Source organism: Loxodonta africana (genome assembly GCF_030014295.1).
Source record: "Loxodonta africana isolate mLoxAfr1 chromosome 26 unlocalized genomic scaffold, mLoxAfr1.hap2 SUPER_26_unloc_1, whole genome shotgun sequence".
Classification (NCBI taxonomy): domain Eukaryota; kingdom Metazoa; phylum Chordata; class Mammalia; order Proboscidea; family Elephantidae; genus Loxodonta; species Loxodonta africana.
In genome coordinates, this window is record NW_026974840.1 from 2,336,110 (window position 1) to 2,351,217 (window position 15,108).

A 15,108-nucleotide genomic window follows, 5' to 3' on the forward strand; every position below is an offset into this window, starting at 1 on the left:
GGCCCATGCCTGCCTGCGGGGCTCTCTGTTCAGGCCTTTTTCGCCTACGGGACTCTCTGTTCGGGCCTATTCTCTGGAGCGGGGCTTTAGTCGGGCCTACTCTTGACTACGGGGCTCCTCAATTCTTGCCTCTGGGATTCTGTTCGGGCCTATTCTTGTCTGTGGGACTCTCCGTTTGAGCCTATTCTTGCCTGTGGGTTCTCCATTCAGGGCTACTCTTGCCAGCGGGACTCTGTTCGTGCCTCATCTTGCCTGCATGGCTGCTCTACTCGGGCCTATTCTTGCCTGCGGGACTCTGTTCGGGCCTATCCTTGCTCCGGGAATCTCCGTTCGGGCATACCCTGGCCTGCGGGACTCCGTTCGGGCCTATTCTGGCCTGCGGGACTCTGTTTGGGCCTATGCTTGCCTGCAGGAATCTCTGTTCCGGCCTATTGTGGCCTGCAGGACTCCCCGTTCGGGCCTGTTCTGGCCTGCGGGACTCTGTTTGGGCCTATGCTTGCCTACGGGAATCTCCGTTCAGGCGTATGCTGGCCTGCGGTATTCTCAATTTGGGCATATTCTCTCGCCTGCGGGACTTTCCTTTGGGCCTATTCTCGCCTGCGCAACTCTCCGTTCGGGCCTATTCTTGCCTGCGGGACTCTCCGTTCCGGCCTATTCTTGCCTGCGGGTCTCTCCGTTCGGGACAATTCTGACCTGCAAAACTCTCCGTTCGGACCTAATCTAGCCTCTGGGAGTCTCCTTTGGGGTCTCCTGTTGCCTGCGGGGCTGCTCTATTCCAGCCTTTTGTGCTTACGGAGCTCCGATATTCGGTCCTGTTCTAGCATGCGGAGCTCCGCTACTCAGGCCTGATTGTGCGTGCGGGGCTCTGCTACTCGGGCCTGTTGGTGCATGCGGGGCTCCACTACTTGGGCCTGTTCGTGCATGCGGGGCTCCGCTACTCGGGTCTGTTCGTGCTTGCAGGGCTCTGCTACTCGGGCCTGTTCGTGCGTGCGGGGCTCCGCTATTCAGGCCTGATAGTGTGTGCGGGGCTCCTCTATTCAGGCCTGTCCTTCCCTGCGGGACTCTATTCGGGCCTATACTTCCCTGCGGGATTCTGTTCGGGCCTTTTCTGGCCTGCGAGACTCTCCGTTCGCTCCTATCGTGGTCTGCGGGACCCTCGTTCGGGCCCATTCTCGCCTTCGACACCCTCTGTTCGGGCTTTTCTGGCCTGCGGGACTCTCCGTTCGGGCCTATTCTTGTGAGCGGGTCTCTATTCGGGCCTATTTTTGCCTAAGGGCTCCTCTATTCGGGCCTCTTCTGGCCTGCGGGACTCTCCGTTCGGGCCTATTCTCACCTGGGGAGCTCTCCGTTCGGGCCTTTCTGGCCTTCGGGACTCTGTTCGGGTCTCTTCTTGCCAGCGGGGCTCTTCGTTTGGGCCTATTCTTGCCTGCAGGACTCTGTTCGGGACTCTTCTTGCCTGCACAGCCCCTCTACTCGGGCCTCTTTTTGCCTGCGGGACTCTGTCCAGGCCTATTGTTGCCCCCGGAAAACTCCGTTCGGTCCTATTCTGGCTTGTGGGACTCTGTTCGGGCCTATGCTTGCCTGCGGGAATCTCCTTTCAGGGTTATGCTGACCTGTGGGATTCTCAGTTTGGGCGTATTCTCGCCTGCAGGACATCTCTTCGGGCCTATTCTCGCCCGCGGGACCCTCCGTTCGGTCGTTTCTGGCCTGAGGGACTCTCCGTTCGGGCCTAATCTTGGGAGCGGGACTCTACTCGGGCCTATTCTTGCCTAGGGGCCTCTTCTATTCGTGCTTCTTCTTGCCAGTGGGACTCTGTTCAGGCCCGTTCTTGCCTGCAGGATTCTGCGTTCGGGCTTATTCTTGCTTGCCGGACAGTGTTCGGGCGTCTTCTTGCCTGCACAGCTCCACTACTCGGGCCTCATTTTGCCTTGGGGACACCGTTCAGGTCTATTCTTGGTCCGGGAATCTCCGTTCGGGCCTATGCTGGCCTGCTGGACTCTGTTCGGGCCTATGCTTGCCTGCGGGAATGACCGTTCGGGCCTGTGTTGGCCTGCAGGACTCTCCGTTCGGGCCGTTCTGGCCTGCGGTACTCTCCGTTCGGGCCTATTCTCTGGAGCGGGACTTTACTCGGGCCTATTCTTGCCTCTGGGGCTCCTCCTTTCTTGCCTATTCTTGCCTCCGGGAATCTCCGTTCTGGCCTGTTCGGGCCTGCGGGACTCTGTTCGGGCCTAAGCTTGCCTGCAGGAATCTCTGTTCCGCCCTACTCTGGCCTGCGGGACTCTGTGTTCCGGCCTATTCTGGCCTGCGGGACTCTTTTCGGGCCTATTCTTGCTCCGGGAATCTCCGTTCGGGCGTACCCTGGCTTGCGGGACTCTGTTCGGGCCTATGCTTGCCTGCAGGAATCTCTGTTCTGGCCTATTCTGACCTGCAGGACTCTGTTTGGGCCTATGCTTGCCTGCGGGAATCTCCGTTCAGGCGTATGCTGGCCTGCGGGTCTCTCGGTTCGGGCCCATTCTTGCCTGCGGGACTCTCCGTTTGGGCGTATCCTTGCCCGCGGGACTCTGTTCGGGCCTCTTCTTGCCTGCACGGCTCCTCTACTCGGGCCTATTTTTGCCTGTGGGACTCTATTGGGGCCTATTCTTGCCTCCGACAATCTCCGTTCGGGCCCATTCTGGCCTGCGGGACTCTTGATTCGGGCCTAGGCTTCCCTTCGGCAATCTCCGTTCAGGCGTATGCTGGCCTGCGGAATTCTGTTCGGGGCTATTCTTGCTCCGGGAATCTCTGTTCGGGACTATTCTGGCCTGTGGGACTCTGTTCGGGCCCATGCCTGCCTGCGGGGCTCTCTGTTCAGGCCTTTTTCGCCTACGGGACTCTCTGTTCGGGCCTATTCTCTGGAGCGGGGCTTTAGTCGGGCCTACTCTTGACTACGGGGCTCCTCTATTCTTGCCTCTGGGATTCTGTTCGGGCCTATTCTTGTCTGTGGGACTCTCCGTTTGAGCCTATTCTTGCCTGTGGGTTCTCCATTCAGGGCTACTCTTGCCAGCGGGACTCTGTTCGTGCCTCATCTTGCTTGCATGGCTGCTCTACTCGGGCCCATTCTTGCCTGCGGGACTCTGTTCGGGCCTATCCTTGCTCCGGGAATCTCCGTTCGGGCATACCCTGGCCTGCGGGACTCCGTTCGGGCCTATTCTGGCCTGCGGGACGCTGTTTGGGCCTATGCTTGCCTGCAGGAATCTCTGTTCCGGCCTATTGTGGCCTGCAGGACTCCCCGTTCGGGCCTGTTCTGGCCTGCGGGACTCTGTTTGGGCCTATGCTTGCCTACGGGAATCTCCGTTCAGGCGTATGCTGGCCTGCGGTATTCTCAATTTGGGCATATTCTCTCGCCTGCGGGACTTTCCTTTGGGCCTATTCTCGCCTGCGCAACTCTCCGTTCGGGCCTATTCTTGCCTGCGGGACTCTGTTCGGGCCTCTTCTTGCCTGCACAGCCCCTCTACTCGGGCCTCTTTTTGCCTGCGGGACTCTGTCCAGGCCTATTGTTGCCCCCGGAAAACTCCGTTCGCTCCTATTCTGGCTTGTGGGACTCTGTTCGGGCCTATGCTTGCCTGCGGGAATCTCCTTTCAGGGTTATGCTGACCTGTGGGATTCTCAGTTTGGGCGTATTCTCGCCTGCAGGACATCTCTTCGGGCCTATTCTCGCCCGCGGGACCCTCCGTTCGGTCGTTTCTGGCCTGCGGGACTCTCCGTTCGGGCCTAATCTTGCCTGCAGGATTCTGCGTTCGGGCTTACTCTTGCTTGCCGGACGGGGTTCGTGCGTCTTCTTGACTGCACGGCTCCTCTACTCGGGCCTCATTTTGCCTTCGGGACACCGTTCGGGTCTATTCTTGGTCCGGGAATCTCCGTTCGGGCCTATGCTGGCCTGCTGGACTCTGTTCGGGCCTATGCTTGCCTGCGGGAATGACCGTTCGGGCCTATGTTGGCCTTCGGGACTCTCCGTTCGGGCCATTCTGGCCTGCGGGACTCTCCGTTCGGGCCTATTCTCTGGAGCGGGACTTTACTCGGGCCTATTCTTGCCTCCGGGGCTCCTCTATTCTTGCCTATTCTTGCCTCCGGGAATCTCCGTTCTGGCCTGTTCGGGCCTGCGGGACTCTGTTCGGGCCTATGCTTGCCTGCAGGAATCTCTGTTCCGCCCTACTCTGGCCTTCGGGACTCTCCGTTCAGGCCTATTCTGGCCTGCTGGACTCTGTTCGGGCCTATTCTTGCTCCGGGAATCGCCGGTCGGGCGTACCCTGGCTTGCGGGACTCTGTTCGGGCCTATGCTTGCCTGCAGGAATCTCTGTTCTGGCCTATTCTGGCCTGCAGGACTCTCCGTTCGGGCCTATTCCGGCCTGCAGGACTCTGTTTGGGCCTATGCTTGCCTACGGGAATCTCCGTTCAGGCGTATGCTGGCCTGCGGGTCTCTCCGTTCGGGCCTATTCTTGCCTGCGGGACTCTCCGTTTGGGCGTATCCTTGCCTGCGGGACTCTGTTCGGGCCTCTTCTTGCCCGCACGGCTCCTCTACTCGGGCCTATTTTTGCCTGTGGGACTCTATTGGGGCCTATTCTTGCCTCCGACAATCTCCGTTCGGGCCTATTCTGGCCTGCGGGACTCTTCGTTCGGGCCTAGGCTTCCCTTTGGCAATCTCCGTTCAGGCGTATGCTGGCCTGCGGGACTCTGTTCGGGCCTTTGGTTGCTTTTGGAAATCCCCGTTCTGGCCTGCGGAATTCTGTTCGGGGCTATTCTTGCTCCGGGAATCTCTGTTCGGGACTATTCTGGCCTGTGGGACTCTGTTCGGGCCCATGCCTGCCTGCGGGGCTCTCTGTTCAGGCCTTTTTCGCCTACGGGACTCTCCGTTCGGGCCTATTCTCTGGAGCGGGACTTTAGTCGGGCCTACTCTTGCCTACGGGGCTCCTCTATTCTTGCCTCTGGGATTCTGTTCGGGCCTATTCTTGTCTGCGGAACTCTCCGTTTGAGCCTATTCTTGCCTGTGGGTTCTCCGTTCAGGGCTACTCTTGCCAGCGGAACTCTGTTCGTGCCTCATCTTGCCTGCATGGCTGCTCTACTCGGGCCTACTCTTGCCTGCGGGACTCTGTTCGGGCCTATCCTTGCTCTGGGAATCTCCGTTCGGGCATACCCTGGCCTGCGGGACTCCGTTCGGGCCTATTCTGGCCTGCGGGACTCTGTTTGGGCCTATGCTTGCCTGCAGGAATCTTTGTTTCGGCCTATTGTGGCCTGCAGCACTCTCCGTTTGGGCCTATTCCGGCCTACGGGACTCTGTTTGGGCCTATGCTTGCCTACGGGAATCTCCGTTCAGGCGTATGCTGGCCTGCGGTATTCTCAATTTGGGCATATTCTCTCGCCTCCGGGACTTTCCTTTGGGCCTCTTCTCGCCTGCGCATCTCTCCGTTCGGGCCTATTCTTGCCTGCGGGACTCTCCGTTCCGGCCTATTCTTGCCTGCGGGTCTCTCCGTTCGGGACAATTCTGACCTGCAAAACTCTCCGTTCGGACCTAATCTAGCCTCTGGGAGTCTCCTTTGGGGTCTCCTGTTGCCTGCGGGGCTGCTCTATTCCAGCCTTTTGTGCTTACGGAGCTCCGATATTCGGTCGTGTTCTAGCATGCGGAGCTCCGCTACTCAGGCCTGATTGTGCGTGCGGGGCTCCGCTACTCGGGCCTGTTGGTGCATGCGGGGCTCCACTACTTGAGCCTGTTCTTGCATGCGGGGCTCCGCTACTCGGGTCTGTTCGTGCTTGCAGGGCTCTGCTACTCGGGCCTGTTCGTGCGTGCGGGGCTCCGCTATTCAGGCCTGATAGTGTGTGCGGGGCTCCTCTATTCAGGCCTGTCCTTCCCTGCGGGACTCTATTCGGGCCTATACTTCCCTGCGGGACTCTGTTCGGGCCTATTCTGGCCTGCGAGACCCTCGGTTCGCCCCTATCGTGGTCTGCGGGACCCTCGTTCGGGCCCATTCTCGCCTTCGAGACCCTCTGTTCGGGCTTTTCTGGCCTGCGGGACTCTCCGTTCGGGCCTATTCTTGTGAGCGGGCCTCTATTCGGGCCTATTTTTGCCTAAGGGCTCCTCTATTCGGGCCTATTCTGGCCTGCGGGACTCTCCGTTCGGGCCTATTCTCACCTGGGGAACTCTCCGTTCGGGCCTTTCTGGCCTTCGGGACTCTGTTCGGGTCTCTTCTTGCCAGCGGGGCTCTTCGTTTGGGCCTATTCTTGCCTGCAGAACTCTGTTCGGGCCTCTTCTTGCCTGCACAGCCCCTCTACTCGGGCCTCTTTTTGCCTGCGGGACTCTGTCCAGGCCTATTGTTGCCCCCGGAAAACTCCGTTCGGTCCTATTCTGCCTTGTGGGACTCTGTTCGGGCCTATGCTTGCCTGCGGGAATCTCCTTTCAGGGTTATGCTGACCTGTGGGATTCTCAGTTTGGGCGTATTCTCGCCTGCAGGACATCTCTTCGGGCCTATTCTCGCCCGCGGGACCCTCCGTTCGGTCGTTTCTGGCCTGCGGGACTCTCCATTCGGGCCTAATCTTGGGAGCGGGAGCGGGACTCTACTCGGGCCTATTCTTGCCTAGGGGCCTCTTCTATTCGTGCTTATTCTTGCCAGTGGGACTCTGTTCAGACCCGTTCTTGCTGCAGGATTCTGCGTTCGGGCTTATTCTTGCTTGCCGGACAGTGTTCGGGCGTCTTCTTGCCTGCACGGCTCCTCTACTCGGGCCTCATTTTGCCTTCGGGACACCGTTCGGGTCTATTCTTGGTCCGGGAATCTCCGTTCGGGCCTATGCTGGCCTGCTGGACTCTGTTCGGGCCTATGCTTGCCTGCGGGAATGACCGTTCGGGCCTATGTTGGCCTGCGGGACTCTCCGTTCGGGCCATTCTGGCCTGCGGGACTCTCCGTTCGGGCCTATTCTCTGGAGCGGGACTTTACTCGGGCCTATTCTTGCCTCCGGGGCTCCTCTATTCTGGCCTATTCTTGCCTCCGGGAATCTCCGTTCTGGCCTGTTCGGGCCTGCGGGACTCTGTTCGGGCCTATGCTTGCCTGCAGGAATCTCTGTTCCGCCCTACTCTGGCCTGCGGGACTCTCCGCTCAGGCCTATTCTGGCCTGCGGGACTCTTTTCGGGCCTATTCTTGCTCCGGGAATCGCCGTTCGGGAGTACCCTGGCTTGCGGGACTCTGTTCGGGCCTATGCTTGCCTGCAGGAATCTCTGTTCTGGCCTATTCTGGCCTGCAGGACTCTGTTTGGGCCTATGCTTGCCTACGGGAATCTCCGTTCAGGCGTATGCTGGCCTGCGGGTCTCTCCGTTCGGGCCTATTCTTGCCTGCGGGACTCTCCGTTTGGGCGTATCCTTACCTGCGGGACTCTGTTCGGGCCTCTTCTTGCCCGCACGGCTCCTCTACTCGGGCCTATTTTTGCCTGTGGGACTCTATTGGGGCCTATTCTTGCCTCCGACAATCTCCGTTCGGGCCTATTCTGGCCTGCGGGACTCTTCGTTCGGGCCTAGGCTTCCCTTTGGCAATCTCCGTTCAGGCGTATGCTGGCCTGCGGGACTCTGTTCGGGCCTTTGGTTGCTTTTGGAAATCCCCGTTCTGGCCTGCGGAATTCTGTTCGGGGCTATTCTTGCTCCGGGAATCTCTGTTCGGGACTATTCTGGCCTGTGGGACTCTGTTCGGGCCCATGCCTGCCTGCGGGGCTCTCTGTTCAGGCCTTTTTCGCCTACGGGACTCTCCGTTCGGGCCTATTCTCTGGAGCGGGACTTTAGTCGGGCCTACTCTTGACTACGGGGCTCCTCTATTCTTGCCTCTGGGATTCTGTTCGGGCCTATTCTTGTCTGCGGGACTCTCCGTTTGAGCCTATTCTTGCCTGTGGGTTCTCCGTTCAGGGCTACTCTTGCCAGCGGGACTCTGTTCGTGCCTCATCTTGCCTGCATGGCTGCTCTACTCGGGCCTACTCTTGCCTGCGGAACTCTGATCGGGCCTATCCTTGCTCTGGGAATCTCCGTTCGGGCATACCCTGGCCTGCGGGACTCCGTTCGGGCCTATTCTGGCCTGCGGGACTCTGTTTGGGCCTATGCTTGCCTGCAGGAATCTCTGTTCCGGCCTATTGTGGCCTGCAGCACTCTCCGTTTGGGCCTATTCTGGCCTACGGGACTCTGTTTGGGCCTATGCTTGCCTACGGGAATCTCCGTTCAGGCGTATGCTGGCCTGCGGTATTCTCAATTTGGGCATATTCTCTCGCCTCCGAGACTTTCCTTTGGGCCTATTCTCGCCTGCGCATCTCTCCGTTCGGGCCTATTCTTGCCTGCAGGACTCTGTTCGGGCCTCTTCTTGCCTGCACAGCCCCTCTACTCGGGCCTCTTTTTGCCTGGTGGACTCTGTCCAGGCCTATTGTTGGCCCCGGAAAACTCCGTTCGGTCCTATTCTGGCTTGTGGGACTCTGTTCGGGCCTATGCTTGCCTGCGGGAATCTCCTTTCAGGGTTATGCTGACCTGTGGGATTCTCAGTTTGGGCGTATTCTCGCCTGCAGGTCATCTCTTCGCGCCTATTCTCGCCCGCGGGACCCTCCGTTCGGTCGTTTCTGGCCTGCGGGACTCTCCGTTCGGGCCTCATCTTGCCTGCAGGATTCTGCGTTCGGGCTTACTCTTGCTTGCCGGACGGGGTTCGTGCGTCTTCTTGACTGCACGGCTCCTCTACTCGGGCCTCATTTTGCCTTCGGGACACCGTTCGGGTCTATTCTTGGTCCGGGAATCTCCGTTCGGGCCTATGCTGGCCTGCTGGACTCTGTTCGGGCCTATGCTTGCCTGCGGGAATGACCGTTCGGGCCTATGTTGGCCTGCGGGACTCTCCGTTCGGGCCATTCTGGCCTGCGGGACTCTCCGTTCGGGCCTATTCTCTGGAGCGGGACTTTACTCGGGCCTATTCTTGCCTCCGGGGCTCCTCTATTCTTGCCTATTCTTGCCTCCGGGAATCTCCGTTCTGGCCTGTTCGGGCCTGCGGGACTCTGTTCGGGCCTATGCTTGCCTGCAGGAATCTCTGTTCCGCCCTACTCTGGCCTGCGGGACTCTCCGTTCAGGCCTATTCTGGCCTGCGGGACTCTGTTCGGGCCTATTCTTGCTCCGGGAATCGCCGGTCGGGCGTACCCTGGCTTGCGGGACTCTGTTCGGGCCTATGCTTGCCTGCAGGAATCTCTGTTCTGGCCTATTCTGGCCTGCAGGACTCTCCGTTCGGGCCTATTCTGGCCTGCAGGACTCTGTTTGGGCCTATGCTTGCCTACGGGAATCTCCGTTCAGGCGTATGCTGGCCTGCGGGTCTCTCCGTTCGGGCCTCTTCTTGCCTGCACGGCTCCTCTACTCGGGCCTATTTTTGCCTGTGGGACTCTATTGGGGCCTATTCTTGCCTCCGACAATCTCCGTTCGGGCCCATTCTGGCCTGCGGGACTCTTCGTTCGGGCCTAGGCTTCCCTTCGGCAATCTCCGTTCAGGCGCATGCTGGCCTGCGGAATTCTGTTCGGGGCTATTATTGCTCCGGGAATCTCTGTTCGGGACTATTCTGGCCTGTGGGACTCTGTTCGGGCCCATGCCTGCCTGCGGGGCTCTCTGTTCAGGCCTTTTTCGCCTACGGGACTCTCTGTTCGGGCCTATTCTCTGGAGCGGGGCTTTAGTCGGGCCTACTCTTGACTACGGGGCTCCTCAATTCTTGCCTCTGGGATTCTGTTCGGGCCTATTCTTGTCTGTGGGACTCTCCGTTTGAGCCTATTCTTGCCTGTGGGTTCTCCATTCAGGGCTACTCTTGCCAGCGGGACTCTGTTCGTGCCTCATCTTGCCTGCATGGCTGCTCTACTCGGGCCTATTCTTGCCTGCGGGACTCTGTTCGGGCCTATCCTTGCTCCGGGAATCTCCGTTCGGGCATACCCTGGCCTGCGGGACTCCGTTCGGGCCTATTCTGGCCTGCGGGACTCTGTTTGGGCCTATGCTTGCCTGCAGGAATCTCTGTTCCGGCCTATTGTGGCCTGCAGGACTCCCCGTTCGGGCCTGTTCTGGCCTGCGGGACTCTGTTTGGGCCTATGCTTGCCTAGGGGCCTCTTCTATTCGTGCTTCTTCTTGCCAGTGGGACTCTGTTCAGGCCCGTTCTTGCCTGCAGGATTCTGCGTTCGGGCTTATTCTTGCTTGCCGGACAGTGTTTGGGCGTCTTCTTGCCTGCACAGCTCCACTACTCGGGCCTCATTTTGCCTTCGGGACACCGTTCAGGTCTATTCTTGGTCCGGGAATCTCCGTTCGGGCCTATCCTGGCCTGCTGGACTCTGTTCGGGCCTATGCTTGCCTGCGAAAATGACCGTTCGGGCCTGTGTTGGCCTGCAGGACTCTCCGTTCGGGCCGTTCTGGCCTGCGGTACTCTCCGTTCGGGCCTATTCTCTGGAGCGGGACTTTACTCGGGCCTATTCTTGCCTCTGGGGCTCCTCCTTTCTTGCCTATTCTTGCCTCCGGGAATCTCCGTTCTGGCCTGTTCGGGCCTGCGGGACTCTGTTCGGGCCTATGCTTGCCTGCAGGAATCTCTGTTCCGCCCTACTCTGGCCTGCGGGACTCTGCGTTCCGGCCTATTCTGGCCTGCGGGACTCTTTTCGGGCCTATTCTTGCTCCGGGAATCTCCGTTCGGGCGTACCCTGGCTTGCGGGACTCTGTTCGGGCCTATGCTTGCCTGCAGGAATCTCTGTTCTGGCCTATTCTGACCTGCAGGACTCTGTTTGGGCCTATGCTTGCCTGCGGGAATCTCCGTTCAGGCGTATGCTGGCCTGCGGGTCTCTCCGTTCGGGCCCCTTCTTGCCTGCGGGACTCTCCGTTTGGGCGTATCCTTGCCCGCGGGACTCTGTTCGGGCCTCTTCTTGCCTGCACGGCTCCTCTACTCGGGCCTATTTTTGCCTGTGGGACTCTATTGGGGCCTATTCTTGCCTCCGACAATCTCCGTTCGGGCCCATTCTGGCCTGCGGGACTCTTCGTTCGGGCCTAGGCTTCCCTTCGGCAATCTCCGTTCAGGCGTATGCTGGCCTGCGGAATTCTGTTCGGGGCTATTCTTGCTCCGGGAATCTCTGTTCGGGACTATTCTGGCCTGTGGGACTCTGTTCGGGCCCATGCCTGCCTGCGGGGCTCTCTGTTCAGGCCTTTTTCGCCTACGGGACTCTCTGTTCGGGCCTATTCTCTGGAGCGGGGCTTTAGTCGGGCCTACTCTTGACTACGGGGCTCCTCAATTCTTGCCTCTGGGATTCTGTTCGGGCCTATTCTTGTCTGTGGGACTCTCCGTTTGAGCCTATTCTTGCCTGTGGGTTCTCCATTCAGGGCTACTCTTGCCAGCGGGACTCTGTTCGTGCCTCATCTTGCCTGCATGGCTGCTCTACTCGGGCCTATTCTTGCCTGCGGGACTCTGTTCGGGCCTATCCTTGCTCCGGGAATCTCCGTTCGGGCATACCCTGGCCTGCGGGACTCCGTTCGGGCCTATTCTGGCCTGCGGGACTCTGTTTGGGCCTATGCTTGCCTGCAGGAATCTCTGTTCCGGCCTATTGTGGCCTGCAGGACTCCCCGTTCGGGCCTGTTCTGGCCTGCGGGACTCTGTTTGGGCCTATGCTTGCCTACGGGAATCTCCGTTCAGGCGTATGCTGGCCTGCGGTATTCTCAATTTGGGCATATTCTCTCGCCTGCGGGACTTTCCTTTGGGCCTATTCTCGCCTGCGCAACTCTCCGTTCGGGCCTATTCTTGCCTGCGGGACTCTCCGTTCCGGCCTATTCTTGCCTGCGGGTCTCTCCGTTCGGGACAATTCTGACCTGCAAAACTCTCCGTTCGGACCTAATCTAGCCTCTGGGAGTCTCCTTTGGGGTCTCCTGTTGCCTGCGGGGCTGCTCTATTCCAGCCTTTTGTGCTTACGGAGCTCCGATATTCGGTCCTGTTCTAGCATGCGGAGCTCCGCTACTCAGGCCTGATTGTGCGTGCGGGGCTCTGCTACTCGGGCCTGTTGGTGCATGCGGGGCTCCACTACTTGGGCCTGTTCGTGCATGCGGGGCTCCGCTACTCGGGTCTGTTCGTGCTTGCAGGGCTCTGCTACTCGGGCCTGTTCGTGCGTGCGGGGCTCCGCTATTCAGGCCTGATAGTGTGTGCGGGGCTCCTCTATTCAGGCCTGTCCTTCCCTGCGGGACTCTATTCGGGCCTATACTTCCCTGCGGGATTCTGTTCGGGCCTTTTCTGGCCTGCGAGACTCTCCGTTCGCTCCTATCGTGGTCTGCGGGACCCTCGTTCGGGCCCATTCTCGCCTTCGACACCCTCTGTTCGGGCTTTTCTGGCCTGCGGGACTCTCCGTTCGGGCCTATTCTTGTGAGCGGGTCTCTATTCGGGCCTATTTTTGCCTAAGGGCTCCTCTATTCGGGCCTCTTCTGGCCTGCGGGACTCTCCGTTCGGGCCTATTCTCACCTGGGGAGCTCTCCGTTCGGGCCTTTCTGGCCTTCGGGACTCTGTTCGGGTCTCTTCTTGCCAGCGGGGCTCTTCGTTTGGGCCTATTCTTGCCTGCAGGACTCTGTTCGGGCCTCTTCTTGCCTGCACAGCCCCTCTACTCGGGCCTCTTTTTGCCTGCGGGACTCTGTCCAGGCCTATTGTTGCCCCCGGAAAACTCCGTTCGGTCCTATTCTGGCTTGTGGGACTCTGTTCGGGCCTATGCTTGCCTGCGGGAATCTCCTTTCAGGGTTATGCTGACCTGTGGGATTCTCAGTTTGGGCGTATTCTCGCCTGCAGGACATCTCTTCGGGCCTATTCTCGCCCGCGGGACCCTCCGTTCGGTCGTTTCTGGCCTGAGGGACTCTCCGTTCGGGCCTAATCTTGGGAGCGGGACTCTACTCGGGCCTATTCTTGCCTAGGGGCCTCTTCTATTCGTGCTTCTTCTTGCCAGTGGGACTCTGTTCAGGCCCGTTCTTGCCTGCAGGATTCTGCGTTCGGGCTTATTCTTGCTTGCCGGACAGTGTTCGGGCGTCTTCTTGCCTGCACAGCTCCACTACTCGGGCCTCATTTTGCCTTGGGGACACCGTTCAGGTCTATTCTTGGTCCGGGAATCTCCGTTCGGGCCTATGCTGGCCTGCTGGACTCTGTTCGGGCCTATGCTTGCCTGCGGGAATGACCGTTCGGGCCTGTGTTGGCCTGCAGGACTCTCCGTTCGGGCCGTTCTGGCCTGCGGTACTCTCCGTTCGGGCCTATTCTCTGGAGCGGGACTTTACTCGGGCCTATTCTTGCCTCTGGGGCTCCTCCTTTCTTGCCTATTCTTGCCTCCGGGAATCTCCGTTCTGGCCTGTTCGGGCCTGCGGGACTCTGTTCGGGCCTAAGCTTGCCTGCAGGAATCTCTGTTCCGCCCTACTCTGGCCTGCGGGACTCTGTGTTCCGGCCTATTCTGGCCTGCGGGACTCTTTTCGGGCCTATTCTTGCTCCGGGAATCTCCGTTCGGGCGTACCCTGGCTTGCGGGACTCTGTTCGGGCCTATGCTTGCCTGCAGGAATCTCTGTTCTGGCCTATTCTGACCTGCAGGACTCTGTTTGGGCCTATGCTTGCCTGCGGGAATCTCCGTTCAGGCGTATGCTGGCCTGCGGGTCTCTCGGTTCGGGCCCATTCTTGCCTGCGGGACTCTCCGTTTGGGCGTATCCTTGCCCGCGGGACTCTGTTCGGGCCTCTTCTTGCCTGCACGGCTCCTCTACTCGGGCCTATTTTTGCCTGTGGGACTCTATTGGGGCCTATTCTTGCCTCCGACAATCTCCGTTCGGGCCCATTCTGGCCTGCGGGACTCTTGATTCGGGCCTAGGCTTCCCTTCGGCAATCTCCGTTCAGGCGTATGCTGGCCTGCGGAATTCTGTTCGGGGCTATTCTTGCTCCGGGAATCTCTGTTCGGGACTATTCTGGCCTGTGGGACTCTGTTCGGGCCCATGCCTGCCTGCGGGGCTCTCTGTTCAGGCCTTTTTCGCCTACGGGACTCTCTGTTCGGGCCTATTCTCTGGAGCGGGGCTTTAGTCGGGCCTACTCTTGACTACGGGGCTCCTCTATTCTTGCCTCTGGGATTCTGTTCGGGCCTATTCTTGTCTGTGGGACTCTCCGTTTGAGCCTATTCTTGCCTGTGGGTTCTCCATTCAGGGCTACTCTTGCCAGCGGGACTCTGTTCGTGCCTCATCTTGCTTGCATGGCTGCTCTACTCGGGCCCATTCTTGCCTGCGGGACTCTGTTCGGGCCTATCCTTGCTCCGGGAATCTCCGTTCGGGCATACCCTGGCCTGCGGGACTCCGTTCGGGCCTATTCTGGCCTGCGGGACTCTGTTTGGGCCTATGCTTGCCTGCAGGAATCTCTGTTCCGGCCTATTGTGGCCTGCAGGACTCCCCGTTCGGGCCTGTTCTGGCCTGCGGGACTCTGTTTGGGCCTATGCTTGCCTACGGGAATCTCCGTTCAGGCGTATGCTGGCCTGCGGTATTCTCAATTTGGGCATATTCTCTCGCCTGCGGGACTTTCCTTTGGGCCTATTCTCGCCTGCGCAACTCTCCGTTCGGGCCTATTCTTGCCTGCGGGACTCTGTTCGGGCCTCTTCTTGCCTGCACAGCCCCTCTACTCGGGCCTCTTTTTGCCTGCGGGACTCTGTCCAGGCCTATTGTTGCCCCCGGAAAACTCCGTTCGCTCCTATTCTGGCTTGTGGGACTCTGTTCGGGCCTATGCTTGCCTGCGGGAATCTCCTTTCAGGGTTATGCTGACCTGTGGGATTCTCAGTTTGGGCGTATTCTCGCCTGCAGGACATCTCTTCGGGCCTATTCTCGCCCGCGGGACCCTCCGTTCGGTCGTTTCTGGCCTGCGGGACTCTCCGTTCGGGCCTAATCTTGCCTGCAGGATTCTGCGTTCGGGCTTACTCTTGCTTGCCGGACGGGGTTCGTGCGTCTTCTTGACTGCACGGCTCCTCTACTCGGGCCTCATTTTGCCTTCGGGACACCGTTCGGGTCTATTCTTGGTCCGGGAATCTCCGTTCGGGCCTATGCTGGCCTGCTGGACTCTGTTCGGGCCTATGCTTGCCTGCGGGAAT